The sequence below is a fragment of the Cryptomeria japonica genome, chromosome 6 (genome assembly GCF_030272615.1).
Source record: "Cryptomeria japonica chromosome 6, Sugi_1.0, whole genome shotgun sequence".
Lineage (NCBI taxonomy): Eukaryota > Viridiplantae > Streptophyta > Pinopsida > Cupressales > Cupressaceae > Cryptomeria > Cryptomeria japonica.
The window spans coordinates 418,253,490-418,272,422 of NC_081410.1; the positions used below are offsets into that span (position 1 = coordinate 418,253,490).

Consider the following 18,933-nt stretch of genomic DNA (forward strand, 5'->3'; position numbering starts at 1 on the left):
TATTAAAAAGTACTCAAATATATAATTGATAATTAGCAAAAGATATTTATTAAAAGATATATGAAAATATTAATATGAATTGCCCATCAATCAAATATTGAAAAAATATTAAAAATATTTAAAGAAAGTATTTCAAAAGAATTTTTTTTATTTTTTTTATTTAAACATACATATTAAAAAAGCTGTTAAATGCTGTATCTATTTGAAAATATAATAAGAATTAATTGAAAAAGTAAAACATTTTTTATATATAAAAAGAAGGGAAAAATTAATTATTTATCCTTATTTTTATCGAGAAAATTAAAAACTTTAAAATGTGCACATATCTTATGTTTGTTGAGAGTGGGATTTGAACACACGCCCTTTCGGACCAGAACCTTAATCTGGCGCCTTAGACCAACTCGGCCATCCCAACTTTGTTTATTGATTCAGACACTATCATATAAAATTTAATAGTAATAAGGGCCCTCCCATATCGTACTCATTTACCATCTCAAAGCCTTGTCAAAAGGAGCACATCAAAAGTTATAATATATTTTCCAACCTCACACTTTACTTAAACCTGAATCACATTATTTATGGGGCAAACTCTTTTGAGCAAGGAATTCACTTTCCAATTGTGGCTCTTAAGATCATAATTTTATGAAACCTACAAACATTCATAAATTAGTCAATTAATTATTTTAATTACATATGGTGTGGCATTGTTTTTTAAGTTGATTTTTGTTAGGATGTGTGATTTTAATATATAATTAGATTATTTTGATGTAATTAATGCTAGTAGATTTCCACAATTCATGAGATTGATGTGTGTTGTTTCTGGATTTGATTGTGAGTGTTTATACGTCAACGTTTCAGATCACACTCCATGATATATCATCAGGATGAGATAGAGATCATAAAGAGAAAAATCAAAACTAAATCTGATATTTAATTATGTAACTTTTTTTAATTTAAAATATATACAAATTTTGGTAATCTTAAGATTTGACTATTACTCATTATTATAGGTATCAAAAGATAAATTATGCATTGCAATTTGATCATTATTTATTAATATGAGTGTCAAAAATGAATTATGCATCTAGAATTGTTTATTTAAATATAAATACCTTAAGACACTTGTACATCATCAAAAACATAGTTTTAAAAAATATTGAAATCGTTTATATTCTTGGAGATAATTATTAGTCATGAGTCATCCATTTAGCATTAGAAAAAATTAATCTCTCAATAATCAACAATTGATAAATTCATTATCAAAATACACTCTAAGTATGCTCTCTAGCATAGTAACTCATTAGTTTACATTAAGATTTAGTAGCAATCATCAACTAACTCAACAACATTCATTTATATATCATATTGACATCTATTGGCATTATTATCTATTTTATTATCGTTAACCTAGCTATGTAGCTTGACTCATGTTTAAGAAAGCCTTTAATTGAAATCCTTATACAAGACCCATGGTGCTCTTTAGCACCACCATTGTTTCTCTACTTAGATATAGATGAGGTAGATAGGTGTTGCAAGCACCAAAGATTCCCTTAAGATCTTTTACATTTCTTCTATTATTTCCTCATCTTCTTGTTTTATAACTCGTATCATTAGATATATAATCAAAGGACCTAATACTTAATATTAACTGTAATCAATGACAAATTGATTCATTGACATCTATTGACACTATTATCTATTTTATTATTTTTAACCTAGCTATGGAGCTTGACTAAGTGTAAGGAAGTCTTTAACTTCAACCCTTATACAACAAACCTCATGGTGTTACGTGTAATGTCCTTCTTATTTACAAGCTTGAGATGTTTGGATTTTATCATCGTTTTTTATTATGTATCAAGGGATGCATAGGTCATTCTTGTGCTTGTTGCTTTGGATGTTTATCGATGTTTTAGCTTCACAGATTTCATTGTGATTTTTTGTTGTGGCTCGATTCTTACTTTGCATGGTGTGATTGAACTGTCTACATGTTTAGAGATGGAGTTCCTCAACATGTTTATTGTTGGTATTTTGTATGCAATGAGATGCATGTGTATGGTTGTGTACCAAGTTCCTTGCTATGACTTGATCTAATACATTGTTATGGCATCTATTGGTATGCTTGTGTGATGATTATGTGTCTTGTTTATCATAATGCTTTAGTCATGGATATGTGTGTGTTATTATTCATATTGTGAATAAATATATCATGATTATATGGCATTTAGATGTATTCATTTATATTGTATATAATGTTGTACCTCGTTAAGTGAGTATGATATGCTTTAACTATTATGTATTAAGAAGGTATGCTTGACATATGTCTTGAGTGGTTATAGATATATGATTATTTCTCCGCTTGGTTATGTTGATAACAATGTGAAATGAACCTACAATAATAATTTAGAAATGTATTTGCAAATACAAAAATTAGATTAACCAAATGAGATATATGTGATTGCACATTCAATAATAATATAAAAACAAAAAAACCAAATAAGACGTCAGATTTAGATGGAGAAATCCTTTCAAGAAAAACTCCACATGAAAAAGAGGGAAAGTATACTATTAATCTTCAACCAAAACTTGTACAATGTGTTAGAGTATTCGAGTATTTTCTTGATTAATTAAACAATATTTGTTTAATTATTTAATTTCCCTTTATCTCTTTTACACTTAAGCTAACTTTAGGTGCATAATAATTAATTATTTTATTAATTATTATGTGCAAGCCTAGGTTTTCCTTCTTAGGGTTTCTTGATCTATTAGAGTTTAATTATTTTCATTGTATTGAAAAGAATTATCACATTACACATTTTGTGAATATTGAGCTCTCATCTTTTTGAGCATATTTTATGTGTATTTGTTTTATTTGTTATTTGCTTCCTTGCTTCTCCTTGTAACAGGTTATTCAGCCTGCAAAGATCATTTGGGCTCCTGTGGTGTTGTGTTTCTCAACTCTCACATGGTATCATAGCTTCAGATCTACAACTATATGTTCTTGTTTTGAGATTTTTTGCATTGGAAGCAAATCTGGGTTTCAGGAAAAAAAAATTTATGCACTTAAGGATAGGCCTTTTTTGTGAGCACTTTGGGCCTAAATGGACCTCACCATCGTGCTCAGAAGGCCCAAAAACCCCTATGGTCTTATAAAACTTGACCATTTTTTACTCTTGAGCCTCTGGATGATTTTGGGACTTGTTCTTCAGATCTGTATATTCGGAGGTTTGTGCAGTTGTTGTTTTTTTCATTTCTGGGGGTAGCTGATTTTTTGGTACATTTTGGTGCCAAAAGAACCTCTCGGTTGGATTCAGAAGGCTGATTCCATGAATTTTGATATATAATTTGCCTATTTTCGGTGATAGGGGTATCTGGGGCATTTTTATTGGCACGATTTTCGAGGCACATAAATCCGTATGGTTGTACCTACAAATTTCGTCAAAAAATTTATTTTTATTTTTTTTTAAACCCTTTTTATGCCCTAAAAGGGGTTTTTTTATTTTGGTCGTAACTTGGTCATACGGAGGCATTTTTCGACAAATCTTATATCATTGGAAAGCTCTTTCTGAGATCTATCCAGATTTGGAGGTTTAAAATTTTTATTTTTATTTTTTGATAGTGTGTTTTTCTGTCAAAGCCAGAGGTTCCTTTTTGCACTCTGGGAGACATCACTTGGGCATCCATCCGAACTCCATTTTTTGAAAACTTTATATTGTTGGAAAGTTTGTTCTATATACTTTCCAGCCATATGGGTTTTCTTTCCAAATTCTGCTCCATGAATATTTTATTCATTTTTTTGCTTTTCAGCACTCTAGTGGATATCTTGGTTGTTTCAAGTCCTTAGATCTCTTCTCTGAGTAGTATGTCTTGGTTTTGGTTCTTCTTTCTGTTTCCAATCTTATTATCATTGTAGCTTCTTTTATGCAAACGCACTGAGATAAAGTGTCACCATGCATTGTTTACTTGGGATCTTGCACATCTTGTGCCTTATTGTACATGCACTACTTTTAAAGTGCCATGAGGGGGTTGATGTTTTCCTTTTGTTTGCTATCTACCTTTGTCCAGTGAGTGTTCCTTCCACGACATTCGCCTCATGTTGTGTGTCAAGTGAGTGTTCCTTCCACGACACTATGTACTTTCTTTGCGCCTTCGATGTTCCTGATTCTTTGTCGTGCAGTTCTTGTTGGCCGTTCTTTTCAGTGTACATGTCCCTCTCCCTTTTTTCAATATTATGGTGAGGTTTGTCATGTTGGTTCCAATGCTTTCATGGTTCGATTGATCAGCTGTTCAGGCTTTGGTTTCTCATGCCATCTGTATCTTCGAGTTTAGTTGTTTGCCTTTGTTTGTCTTCTGATTCGAGTAGTGTCATTTAAGAGCACTCGTATAGATTACAGTCTTCTCTACCTGGTCATGTTCTATTACATTGGAGGTTCTTTAGATCAGCAATTATTCTTCGACAGTGTTTGCAGGTTCTTCATGCTTCAGTGATTCTTCTGATCTTCTCTTGTTCCTATCTTTTTGGAACATTCTTGTTTGGAGGCTTTTTCAGTCCTTCTTCTTGAACTTTCATCTATTCTTGGAGAGGAGTTTTGTTCCCACAGGGTTTTCTCCTTTTTTCTCCACTTTACAGAGATTTTATTGTATTTTGGTACCTAGTTAGGCATTGTTGTCAGGACCCATCTTTCTTGCTTTCAGTAGCTGTTCTAGGTTTTAGCTTCTCCCTAAGTCTAGCTTAAGGGGGGGTGTTAGAGTATTCGGGTATTTACTTGATTAATTAAATAATATTTGTTTAATTATTTAAGTTCCCTTTATCTCTTTTACACTTAAGCTAACTTTAGGTGCATAATAATTAATTATTTTATTAATTATTATGTGCAAGCCTAGGTTTTCCTTTTTAGGGTTTCTTGACCTATTAGAGGTTAATTCTTTTCATTGTATTGAAAAGGATTACCACATTACACATTTTGTGAATATTGAGCTCTCATCTTTTTGAGCATATTTTATGTGTATTTGTTTTATCTGTTATTTGCTTCCTTGCTTCTCCTTGTAATGGGTTATTCAGCTTGCAGAGATCATTTGGGCTCATGTGGTGTTGTGTTTCTTAACTCTCACACAATGATACACTTCACTTCACTCCTCTAATTAATTTCATAGCACATTGATACTTGCAACTTAATTATATAAACTACTATGCCATAACTCCAATTTATAGAAAAATGTGGGAGGTAAAACCACTATGTTAAGTTGTTAACTTTCAAAAACTCAAACCTATGGTAATGGGAAGCCAATAGAGATAACAAAATATTACTTATCTCCACAAGACTTCTCACATGGATGCCTAGCCCATAGATAATAAGAAAAGTAACTACTCGGTGTTCTTTAACTCCATGATGGCACATGAATGGACAACCAAACACCTCCCACACTTGGGTGCCCAAAGCATGACAATTCAATTTCCAAAATTGGATGCTTAAGAAGGATATATATTCATTATTTTGTATCAACTCCCACCGACATGTGTTCATCGCTTTGAAATATATTTCACCATTTGCCATAGGAAATAAATATTAAATATTTTTACTCTTGTGTCCCCTAAAACACTTTTCAAGGAACATGGAGACACATGAACAACATAAGAATGCAAGATTAATGTCACCTAACCTAAAAGGTTATGTAAGTTTAATTTATTCACCAGTAGTGGTTATTCTGGAGATTTCACATTGGGTCTCCTATTTTTTACTCCTCAATCACACTCAAATTGAGTATAAGATATCTCATGTTTAACTCTATGTTTTCTCCTTTGATGGCAACAAAGCACCTAGACCTGACGGTTTCCCAATGTTCTTTTTTAAAGATTTTTGGGATATTATTGGGACTGATGTAGCCAATGGGGTTAAGGAATTCTTTGGGGCTAGAAAACTCTTGAAAGAAATCAATCGTACTTTTATTTCTCTTATTCCCAAGATTCAAGGTGCTGACTCTTTGGACAACTTCAGACCTGTTAGCCTCTGCAACTCCTTTTACAAGATTATCTCTAAGGTCCTGACTGCTAGACTTTTGTCTATCCTTCCTGCCTTAATTAAACACCAACAAAATGGGTTTGTTCTTGGAAGACAAATTCTTGATTCCATTATTACAGTTCATGAGAACATTCACTCTCTTGTTAGAGCTAAGAAGCAGGGTCTCATCCTTAAGCTTGACCTTTCCAAAGCCTATGACAGGGTTGACTAGTTTCTTCTTCAGAAAGTTCTCACTTCTTTTGGGTTTGCCCCCAGAGTTGTGGATCTTTTCTCCCAGCTTATGTCATTTGTATCTTTTTCTGTTCATGTAAATGGTTCTCCTTCAACTTTTTTCCAAGCCTCGAGAGGTCTTAGGCAAGGAGATCCTATCTCCCCCATCCTTTTCATTATTTTGGTGAAATGCTTTGGTCGGACCATGGAAAATTTGGTGCAACAAGGGTCCTTTAAGGGCCTCCAACCTTCTTCTGCTGACCTTATTTGTTCACACCAGTAGTTTGTTGATGATACAATAATTATGGGGGAATCAAGTATCTCAGAAGCTAAAGTTCTGAAGAGTACCCTGTGTAAATTTGCCTCTGCTACGGGACAGCTTATTAACTGGGCCAAAAGTGATGTCTTTTTCATTAATACTCCTGAGAGAAGGCAACAGAGGATCAGTAGGATTATGGAATGTAAGATTGTTGACCTTCCTGCTACCTACCTTGGACTCCCCATGGGGATTGCCCCTTATGACTCCTTCTGGAGTTCTCTAGTTGACAAATTTCACAAAAAACTTGCAGGTTGGAAAGGGGCCCTCTTAAGTCAAGCTAGTAAGCTCCTTCTCTTTAAGGCTACTCTTCAAAGTATTCCTATCTATGCTCTTAGTCTCTTCAGAATTCCAATCAAGTTTGCTGAAGCTATTGAAAAAATTCAAAGAAGATTCCTATTGTCTGGGGTTGAGGAAAAGCAAAGAATGTCCTTGGTGGCATGGGATCAGGTCTGTAAGCCGAAAAGCAAAGGTGGTCTGGGTCTCAAAAGGATTCGTACTTTAAATGAAGCTCTCTTGTCCAAACAAGCTTGGAGATGGTTTCATTCTGATTCTGAATGGTGCAAAATTTGGAGAAGTAAGTATCCCTTCTGTCTTCTTCTCTCTCTTCTTTTCTTAATTTGGATTTCAGCATAAATGGATCCCATATTTGGAACCATGTTTCTAAATGTAAAGATGTGATTGCTAAAGGAGTGATATGGAAACTTGGAAATGGCAGAAAAGTTAGATTCTGGGAGGATCCCTAGCTTTTTGATAAACCCCTAATGGATTCCCCTGAATGGGCCTCCCATGCCCCTTCCTGTATTAGATCTTTTGGCTCCTTAGTGGCAGATTACTAGGATGGGAACAATTGGCAGAACATTGATAGTTTCCATCCTAGTCTTTCTAAGCTCAAGACCCATCTGTCTGCTATTTGGCTAAATAATGAAGAGGACTCCTTGATTTGGAAACATGATCCCAAAGGTATTTTAACTGTGTCTTCGATGTATTGTGTCCTATCCCCCCCCCCTATAAATCCTTTATAGTCTAAAGCTTGGATAAAAGGTCTCACTCCCAAAATCAATTTTTTCTTCTAGACTATTCTCCAAAGATCCTTACTGTTGACAACCTAAAAAATAGAGGTTTTGGCCTTCTAAATAGGTGTGTGTTGTGCTTTCAAGAGGAAGAGTTTGTGGACCACCTTGCCCTTCACTGTTCCTTCTCAGCCTCTGTTTGGGAAAGTTTCCTCAAGAGCTTTAGTTTAGCTTGGGTGTTTCCTAGTAAAATCAGAGATTTGTTCTCCTCCTGGCAAATTCAATGGACTAACTCTTTTCTGAGATGTATGTGGCAGCTCTCTCTTCCTCACATTTTGTGGGGTCTTTGGAAAGAAAGAAACAACTGAATCTTCAGGGATGTTTCCCTAAATCAAGATATTGTTTTCCAGAAAATTCAAAGGGCTATCCAGGAAAATATGGGAATTATGGAGGGTTCTTGTTACTCAAATAACTCCCTGGAGTCAAATATCTTAAAGGCTTGGAATATGAAGATCACTAATGGTCCTAATCTCAGCTACAATAAAAGGCTTGAAGCTAAATGGCAAACCCCTCCCCAAGGCTGGCTCAAAATCAATTTTGATGGTGCAGCCAAAGGAAACCCAGGTCCTTTAGGTTGTGGAGCTATTCTTAGAGATCATAGAGGCACTTGCAAAGAGATGATTGTTGTCCCTATTGGCACACAAACCAATCATAAAGCGGAAGCTATGGCAGCTCTTCAAGGCATTATCCTAGCCAAAAAATGGAATTGCCCCTATCTTTGGATAGAAGGGGACTCAAATAATATAATAAAGTGCCTCAATGGGACTTCAAAACCCTCATGGTCAATTCACAACATAATCACTTCTGCTATTGACATCATTAGAACCTTTAAAAAATGCTATATATCCCATATCTATCGGGAGGCCAACTGTTCTGTTGATTGGGCTGCAAATGTGGCGGTTAAGAATGAGACAATTACCATGTGGATGGGTGAGAGCGGACTCCCCGAAGATGTCAGACAAATCATAAGTGATGAACGATATCAAAGTACCCCAAAGACTCTTGATTGACAGGGTAATAATGAAAAGTACTGATGTAAGCACTTCGAGTTACTTCTATAATGAGAAAATCACTCATTATAACATCAATGCCATCAAAACTTGTTTTATAATCAACCAGATCATTAAGGCCAACAACTCACACACTTTTTGGGTTTTTGTTTTAGCTCTGAAAAGCTCTTTGTTTTACTAGCTCTGCAAATTTCAAAATTTGGTTGTAAGAAGCGACATCATGGGCGGAAATAGGAGACGATATGAGCCAAGTAGTTGTAAGGAGTGGAAACAGAAGGAAGAGGTGTGGGGTATTTTGCAGAAGGGTGATCTTTCGAACTTCATAGAGAGACTCCATGGCCGTGATGGAATGGTAACCAGCCTCTTCTGCAAAAATTGGAAGAAGGGCATGCTAAAAATGGGTGACCAAATGGTGGAAATTGATGAAGATTTAATTGCTAAAGCTACGGGTCTCAACAGGGAAGGCTGCAACTTCTACAAAGACAGGAAGGTCAGCAGGGAAGCCATTGAAAGGTACCTGGTTACTGAGAAAGAGAAAAAAAGACTGGTAAAGTTGAGCAAAACCTATTACCCACCTAGGGCTTTTGCCAAACCCTGATAGGAAATCCTCTTTGTTTTAATGCGGTATATAACTCTAGATGGTAGGTTTACGAAAATCTATGGGTATCATTTTGTTCTGTTAAACCATTTTAGGCATAATGATAAGGTAAATTTTCCTTATTTCTTGCTTTTCTCAATGAATGCCTCCCTAAAAGCCTACAAAGAGAATCCTCTGGGCGATACCGCAATGCACCAAGGTCTTATGGTCCTCATTTATGACCATTTAAAGGCCAGTCAAATTAACCGGATGCAACTCTCTATGGACTCTGAGGAAGATATGTCTGATTCTTCTTTTTCGGAGGAGGAGGAATTTGACAATGATTCCTCATCTGATGATGAGGATAGCTCTGATGACTCAGAGTACGAGAGTAGTACGAAGAGGAAATCAAGACCCTCATCTTCTAAGGGCAAAAAACTTCAAAGCAAACCCTTGATCAGCATCTCTTCGGAAGAAGAGGATTCAGATTATTCTGAGGAGAAGAAGAACCCTAAGGGGTTGCTAAAGAAGAAAAGTAAAAACCAAGCCCAAACCCGGAAAAAGCACAAGAAAAAAGAGGAGACTGGCAAGGAATCGGAAGCTGACAAGCAAGCTAGGACCCTGGAAGCTGAGCACAGCCTGGATAAGGAGACAATGGAAGAGACTCTCAGGGCTGCCGACACTATCTCTACCCTCCATATTCCTAAAGATGAATAGGTAACCCCTGGAAAAGCGACTCCCTCTTCTATCCCTCCTCCCGAGGCCTTGAATGGTTTTATGAAAACTATGGAATGGCTCATTGATGGTTACAAGAAAGTTGCGGATGAGTATAAAAAACTATGCAACAGAGTCCTGATTCTAGAGACCATTAATATTGGAGAGGGGAATACAATGGCTGACTATATCGAGGATATGAAAAACACTATTGCTAAAGCGGAAGACATCAGAGATGCTTTTAACCCCAGGTTTGAGAAGATTGAAAAGGAGATGCTGGACAGAAAAAACCTTGCGGAAACCAATGAAAAAACACTCTCGGATACAGTCACCAAAGTGGAAAAAATTGAGGAGTGCCTTAAGAATATCGTGGAGCAAAGCCTTAGTATTCTAAAAATCTTGGCCAATAATACTCATACCCTCATCAGTAAGCTTGATGACAACAAGGAAATCTAGGAAATTGACCTGGACGTTGAAGGAACAGGGGAAGCTCAAGGTCCCAGAACCCGCACCAGAGGCAAGAGGAAGGAAAAGAAAATGAATAAGGATCTGGAAGAGCTGAAAGCTGTCGGGGCAACCTATGATGAGTTGGTGATAAAGGCAGAGGATCTACTAAAGAAAATTGCTATGTAGTGTCTCCTTGGTTTCTTTGTTGTGTTTTGTTGTTTTGTTGTTCTTTTTGTTCACTGGTCCTTTGGCCAGTTATTATGTATGTGGACTTTAAATCCTTTTGCTCCTCTTTTTCTCTCTATTATGTAATGGTTTCAGGTCCTTAAAACCTGTTTTTTAAACAATCAGAACTAAAATCTCAATCGACTATAATTCTAGAGTATGTCCATGTTGTGAGTTACCAGTAGATGTCTAATTTAATTAATGATTTAATTTTCTCATTTTTTTATAATTGATTTTTTAAAACAAGTAAACGATCGCATATATTATCCATAGAAATATTCTTACATTTTAAGAAAAAAGGGAAAGTAAATTTAAGTTAATTGTTTTTCAAAAATTCCTTATGGATTAGGAATGTATATGCTTGATTTATTCATTTTATTAATTGTGATAATATATTAATGTTGTGTGTGTGTTTTATTTTTCTCAAATAAAATTTAATAAAGCATGAAAAAAAAGAATAAAGAAAAATTAAAGAAAATAGAAAAATAAAAAAATGGAGAATAAGACCAAAAAATAAAAAATTAAAAGAAAAGAATTGAATCTTTTTATTCATTCTTGTTTCTCGAAGAAAAAATTGCTCCAAAACCCTATCTTGGAAATTTGAATTGGTTGTTTTTTTCTCACTTTTGAATTGTGAAAGCTTGGGAGTGCATTGTAATGGATGTGTAGATGATTGTTTGGTATGTGTGGTTTCTCAACTCCATCAATTCTAAGAGAAACAACTTGTTTTTCACCTTTTTGATGTGTTTACAAAATTGAGATAATCTTCTTCTCCTCTCTGATTTTTTGAGCTCTTCTCCCTATCGATGACATGCTCAAATCAGGGAGCATTGGACTTCCCTTTTAGAATTAAACTTAAGCAATTATAGTAGGAATTAATTTATTTAAAATTTTATAAAAATAGTATTTTGTGGTCTTAAAATGTTCTAGTTTTAAATATTCTTGAAATTTGAATGTTATCGTATGGAGTAGACATTGTTCACATTTGAACCAAAAAGTAGCTTTTATTTTTTTAATTTTGAGTTTTTAAAAATTAGAAATCTGAAGCTTCATTAATGAAGTTTCCATGTATTATTTTGGTTTTTGCATCTTAAATAAATTCTAAAATTTAATTTTTTTAAAGTTAAGTTAAATGCTTTGTGATGGGGGATTTCACTTCTCCTTTATGGTTTTTAGCAAGGATCATTTTTTAATCATGTTTAAAATATTTTATGGTATGTTTTGTGCATTTTCTTGTGCCACACTTAATTGTAATGAGTATTGACAAACTTAGGATGAAGGTATTAGAGAGTTGTAAGGGAGTGGCTCTTGATGTTGATCAAGGCACAAAGGGACCAAAGAATATGACAAGTGAATATTTTCCTTAATAAGTGATAACTAACATTTTGACATTTGGGTAAATTTAATTAACCAAGATAATGATGTCTATGACATAGCCAAAGTGCTCATATAGGCCTTGCATGAGCATAGAAGGCATGCTCACTCTTGGAACACTTCATCTTGCTAGTTAGGTACCCCATGTCAGAAACTAGATTCATACTTGACTCTTCTTAGCCATATTCAAGCTTTGTGATGACACCACCTACCTCCTCTCTAGTATCTTATGCATATCATTGGTGTCTATTTATCTTGTTAGTGTCATTGGTGCTTGTGCCAAATGAGAGTATCTTCTTTGTGATATTGGTACTCATATCTAGAAAGAGTATCTTGTTTCTACCCTTTTTATTTATTCCCAATGAGTATTTATGTTCTTATGTGATATTGATTGAGTGATTTTTGCATAATTTGAATGATGTGTGTATGCACTATTGTGTGTAAACCTTCTTCCACATGTTTAGTGTGAGTGTGAGTGTATCTTATTTGACTATCTCATAGTATCGTGGGAGTGGACCTTTGTTACAACATGGTTGTGTTGTGTCTCCACAACTCACACCCTATTTTTGCGCTTAAGAAAATGAGTGACCCCCTTTGTTTTCTCTTTGTTCTCATTTTCACCTTCGCATTTGCCTTTTTCCTGTTGGCATTTGATGTTGTTCTAGTGATGCTCCAGTGAAGATTGGTGGCATCTGATGCATGAAGATTCTTAGGAGTTGTCATTGTTGGTATCTGGTTGAGCAATAAAATAGGGTTATCTTCATTTTCGATGGTGTAACGTGTGGACCAGATTTCTTGAGTTGATTATGGTGGTTATTAGAAAGTTAGAGGTGATTGGGCCAACCTATAGGAAGTGTGTGATCATGTATTTTGGATCTGGAACATTGTTTTGTGGAGATTTGAGCCGACTTGAAGTTACACGTTTGACATTTTGATATTTTGTGAAGTTGACATGTGGCAGATCATTTTTGCTTGTGTGGATATATAAGATCAACTTGGTTTAATGCGTTTGGGTGTGGATATGACGTGTGTGGTGATTTTGGAGTGATCGAGCACAGTTTCACATGCTCATCATGAATTTTGTTGATCTGGTAAGCTGAGCAGAGAAGAATAGAGTAGTTTACCAAAACAGTGCAGCGGATCACTTTGAGCCTAACCAAAAGTATAATTTGGCATGGTCGGATGCTTCTAATCAGTTCATATATCATTTTAATCATTTCATATTATTATGTAAGGCAGTGAGTCTTCCTCTAGGTTGTAGCCCCTTTGTATCTAAGCAGTGAGCTCTAGGCAGTGTGCCTGAATGCAAGTACATTCCCCTTTTGTAATATTGTTTTGCTACTAGTCATAGTGGAATAATATTGTGGGTTCAAATCCCACCGTGGTTTTTCCCTTTCTGGGTTTCCACATAAAAATATTGGTGTTATGGTTATGTGATTGATTGCTTTGTGTTTCTGCATTTCAGTTTCTTAATTGTGCATCTAGTTGATTAAGAATCAGATTAATAAATTTATAAATACCGTAACACTGACTCACCCCCCCCCCCTCTCAATGTTCATTGATTCCAACATTTCCTTAATCCCTTGTTTGTTCTTCTTCTTCTTTCCCTTTTTTTTCTCCTTCCTCTTTTCTCCTTTCATTTTTTCTCTGCACTTTCAAGCTTGTGGGGATCAAGGTTTGGAGATCTCTTTTCCATTTCGGAGTCGAGGATTTCCAACCCCTGACCCTTGTTCTTTCCTTATTTCTCCTTAGGCATAGATAGAGGATGTCTATACCCCTGAATCTTTGTGAGCCCTCATAGGGATTAGGGATCGAAGGTGCAGGTGCCCACCATCTTAGATGCACCTTCCATCCCCAACCCCTAACCCTTGATGGGTCGTCACTTCACCTACCTACTAGTTGCATTGATTGTGCCTTCTTGACTAATATAAACTCGACTTTGCAAGTCATTTTCTCACTTTTCTCTTGCTAAACCCAATTTTCTAAGCCAGTGAGTGCATGTAAGAGAGAGTTTTCTAGGGATTCTTTTGAGGTTGTGAGGTTGTTTGAGCATGTTCCTTGGCAGAGGTGGGGTTTTTAACCATTTCCCTTTTGTTGCTTTGTCTTTTTATTTTCTTTATTTCATCTTGTGTTAGGATTTTTTCCCTATAGATCTTTTGTGCATTGTTTACTCCCTGTGGAAGTGTTCTATAACAATACATAGTAAACAAGAATGTAACTATAAACATAATAAACACAATAATTTTGAAGTAACATCAACATATGGAAAAATGATATAATTTTATTTATAATATGTAATATGTATACAACATATATCCCCTAGTTCCAATACAATCCAAAAATATATACTGCTCGGTGATTGGTTAACGGTGCCAACCATCAACAGCTACCAACTACAAGGGGACAATTACTCATTACATTTCTAGTTATTCCTAATCAAAATATTATTTATCTATTTGGAAAAACTGCCACCAACATCAGCGCCCCCCACCCCCCCCCCACCCCAGGAAAAAAAAAAAGTCATCTTCTAGATAACAAAAAAAAATGAAAAAATGGGGTTGATCAAATACAAAATCTATTAAGAAGTAGGGGGATGAGAGGACATCCCTCTATTAGTTGAGGATTTCAGCTTGGGTACACTGTGAGGTGTGGAGAGTTGTTGACGAAGGTGTTGCACCTGCTCAAACGGAAGTCATAGGTCTTGTTCAGCTACCTTCTGGTGTTCAAGTGCTATCTTCACCATTTGCACAGCCTCCATCAAATCCTTCTTCAGACTCTCTAAATACCTTGTTATTGTTGCTAAGCATGCCTATGTCTCTTTCAACTACACCTCTTTCCCTATTGTGCCCACCCTCTGATGCTCTAGCTCTTCCTCTAGAGCCACTCTTTGCTCCCTCTTAGCGGTGGCAAGTCTTTGTTGCTAAATCAACTCCTCTCAGGTAGCTGGTATCTTCTCCAATGCAACCATTCTCCCTACTTTGACTTCATCCACTGATAAAATGCATCCCTAAATGCACTCTCCATGCTATGTAGGGTGCCTAACATACCACCCTATCCCTCCTCTAGATGTGGTAGCCACCATGCCTCCACCATCTCTAGCGTCTTAGTGGTTGTCCACCCTCGGGCTATGAAATGTTGTACTTGCATAAACTCATTTTCATAGTTTCTCCTCATAAAGATGGGGAGTCTCTCAGCTTCTGCTAGTACAAGTACAATGTCAACCTTCTTATCAAGGTCTTCCACTCATTGGGTGACCATAGTGATGTCCTCCAGTTTTGTTAAATACCTCTATTTGATCCTGAGTGCATCCTAAGGGTCTGGTTTTGAAACTCTAACATGACTATCAGACATCTCTCTTTGACTGGACTCATCATCCACTAACTCCAATTGTGGGGAAGTATTACCCTTACCATGATGTGTACTATTGTGATATTGATTGAGTGATTTTTGCATAATTTGAATGATGTGTGTATGCACTATTGCATATAAACCTTCTTCCACATGTTTAGTGTGAGTGTGAGTGTAGCTTATTTGACTATCTCATAGTATGATGGGAGTGGACCTTTGTTACAACATGGTTGTGTTGTGTCTCCACAACTCACACCCTATTTTTGCGCTTGAGAAAACGAGTGACCCCTTTGTTTTCTCTTTGTTCTCATTTTCACCTTCGCATTTGCCTTTTTCCTATTGGTATTTGATGTTGTTCTGGTGATGCTCCAATGAAGATTGGTGGCATCTGATGCACGAATATTCTTAGGAGTTGTCATTGATGGCAACTCAGCCTATTGATATTATCTGGTACAAAGTTTGGGACATTCGGTATGAATTTTTGGTGCAAGTCTGTCAGTAATACTCTGTATACAGTCTTGGTGAGCATTTCTTATTTCTGGTGGTGTGCTCTTGATTCCAATGATTTGAGTTAAGTTGATTGGGTATGAGAAGCAGATTATCATGCAATATTATCCTCCGTTGATGATTCTTTGGCATGTTAGAAGGTCTGGTATCTGGTTGAGCAATAAAACAAGGTTATCTTCATTTTCGATGGTGTAACATGTGGACCGGATTTCTTGAGTTGATTATGGTGGTTATTAGAAAGTTTGAGGTGATTGGACCAACCTATAGGAAGTGTGTGATCATGTATTTTGGATCTGGAACATTGTTTTGTGGAGATTTGAACTGACTTGAAGTTACACATTTGATATTTTGATATTTTGTGAAGTTGACGTGTGGCAGATCATTTTTGCTTGTGCGGATATATAAGACCGACTTGGTTAATGTGTTTGGGTGTGGGTATGACATGTGTGGTAATTTTGGAGTGATCGAGTGTAGTTTTGCATGCTCATCATGGATTATGTTGATCCGGTAAGCTAAGAAGAGAAGAACAGAGTAGTTTACCAAAACAGTGCAGTGGATCACTTTGAGCCTAACCAAAACTGTAATTTGGCATGGTCAGATGCTTCTAATCAGTTCATATATCATTTTAATCATTAAATATTATTATGTAAGGCAGTGAGCCTTCCTCCGGGCTATAGCCCCTTTGTATCTGAGTAGTGAGCTCTAGGCAATGTGCCTAAATGCAAGTACATTCCCCTTTTGTAATATTGTTTTGCTCATAGTGGAATAATATTGTGGGTTCAAATCCCACCGTGGTTTTTCCCTTTCTGGGTTTCCATGTAAAAATATTGGTGTTATGGTTATGTGCTTGATTGCTTTGTGTTTCAACATTTCAGTTTCTTAATTGTGCATCTATTTGATTAAGAATCAAATTAATAAATTTATAAATATCGTAACACTGATTCACCCCCCCCCCCCTCTCAATGTTCATTGATTCCAACATTTCCTTTTTCCCTTGTTTGTTCTTCTTCTTTTTTCCCTTTTTTTCCTCCTTCCTCTTTTCTCCTTTCATTTTTTCTCTTCCCTTTGAAGCTTGTGTGGATCAAGGTTTGGAGATCTCTTTTCCATTTTGGAGTCAAGGATTTCCAACCCCTGACCCCTACTCTTGCCTTATTTCTCCTTAGGCATAGATAGAGGATGTCTATACCCCTGAATCTTTGTGAGCCCTCTTAGGGATTAGGGATCGAAGGTGCAGGTGCCCACCATCTTAGATACACCTTCTATCCCCGACCCCTAACCCCCGATGGGTCGTCACTTCACCTACCCACTAGTTTCATTGATTGTGCCTTCTTGGCTTATATAAACTCCACTTTGCAAGTCATTTTCTCACTTTTCTCTTGCTAAACCCAATTTTCTAAGCTAGTGTGTGCATGTAAGAGAGAGTTTTCAAGGGATTTTTTTGAGGTTGTGAGGTTGTTTGAGCATGTTCCTTGCCAGAGGTGGGGTTTTTTCCCATTTCCCTTTTGTTGCTTTGTCTTTTTCTTTTCTTTATTTCATCTTGTGTTAGGGTTTTTTCCCTGTAGATCTTTTGTGCATTGTTTACTCCCTGTGGAAGTGTTCTTTAAAAATACAGAGTAAAATAGAATGTAACTATAAACATAATAAACACAATAAGTTTGAAGTAACATCAACATATGGAAAAATGATATAAATTTATTTCTAATATGTAATGTGTATACAACATGTATCCCCTGGTTCCAATACAATCCCAAAATATATACTGCTCAGCGATTGGTTAAGGGTGCCAACCATCAACAACTACCAACTACAAGGGGGACAATTACTCATTACATTTCTAGTTATTCATAATCAAAATATTACTTATCTATTTGGCAAAACTACTACCAACATCAGCGCCCCACCCCCCCCCCCCCCCCAAAAAAAAAAAAAAAAGAAGTCATCTTCTAGATGACAAAAATAAAATGGGGTTGATCAACTACAAAATCTACTAAGAAGTAGGGGGGATGAGAGGACATCCCTATATTAGTTGAGGATTTCAGCTTGGGTACACTGTGAGGTGTGGAGAGTTGTTGACGAAGGTGTTGCACTTGCTCAAACCGAATTCGTAGGTCTTGCTCAGCTACCTTCTGGTGTTCATGTGCTATCTTCACCATTTGCACAGCCTCCATCAAATCCTTCTTCATACTCTCTAAATACCTCGTTATTGTTGCTAAGCATTCCTATGTCTCTTTCAACTACACCTCTTTCCCTATTGTGCCCACCCTCTGATGCTCTAGCTCTTCCTCTAGAGCCACTCTTTTCTCCCTCTTAGCGGTGGCAAGTCTTTGTTGCTAAATCAACTCCTCTCAGATAGCTGGTGTCTTCTCCAATGCAACCATTCTCCCTACTTCAACCTCATCCGCTGATAAAATCCATCCCTAAATGCACTCTCCATGCTATGTAGGGTGCCTAACATACCACCCTATCCCTCCTCTAGATGTGGTCGCCACCATGCCTCCACCATCTCTAGCGTCTTAGTGGTTGTCTACCCTTGGGCTATGAAATGTTGTACTTGCATAAAATCATTTTCATAGTTTCTCCTCATTAAAGTGGGGAGTCTCTCAACTTCTGCTAGTACAAGTATAATGTCAACCTTCTTATCAAGGTCTTCCACTCACTGGGTGACCATAGTGATGTCCTCCAGTTTTGTTAAATACCTCTATTTGATCCTGAGTGCATCCTAAGGGTCTGGTTTTGAAACTCTAACATGACTGTCAGGCATCTCTCTCTGACTGGACTCATCATCCACCAACTCCAATTCTGGGGAAGTATTACCCTTACCATGGTGTGTACTCCCCTCTTCAATCTCAATAACCTCCTCGATGATTGGTCTCTCCTTTGGTGTGATGGGCTCTCTCTATGGATCCCTTAGAGTGAACTCATGTTGCACATCCCCTTCCTCCTACTGGAACCGAGTGCCCATCATGATACTTGGTGATGGAAGTGGAATCTCAATAGTGCTTACCTCAAATCTGTCTACGAAGCTATTGAGCATAGTCTCTACCTTCTATGCCTCTACCCTCTCAATGGTTGGTGTAGTACTCTTGAGCTCTAGTGTGACACTCTCAAGTACAAC

At 36.6% G+C, this 18,933-nt stretch overlaps 1 non-coding gene across 1 annotated transcript; it reads right to left on the reverse strand.

Annotated features, from left to right (window-relative positions):
- Positions 1 to 334: 334 nt before the first annotated feature.
- TRNAL-AAG (transfer RNA leucine (anticodon AAG)) lies at positions 335 to 415 on the reverse strand. The gene has a single exon. It is a non-coding gene; the product is annotated as a tRNA-Leu (tRNA).
- Positions 416 to 18,933: the final 18,518 nt, after the last annotated feature.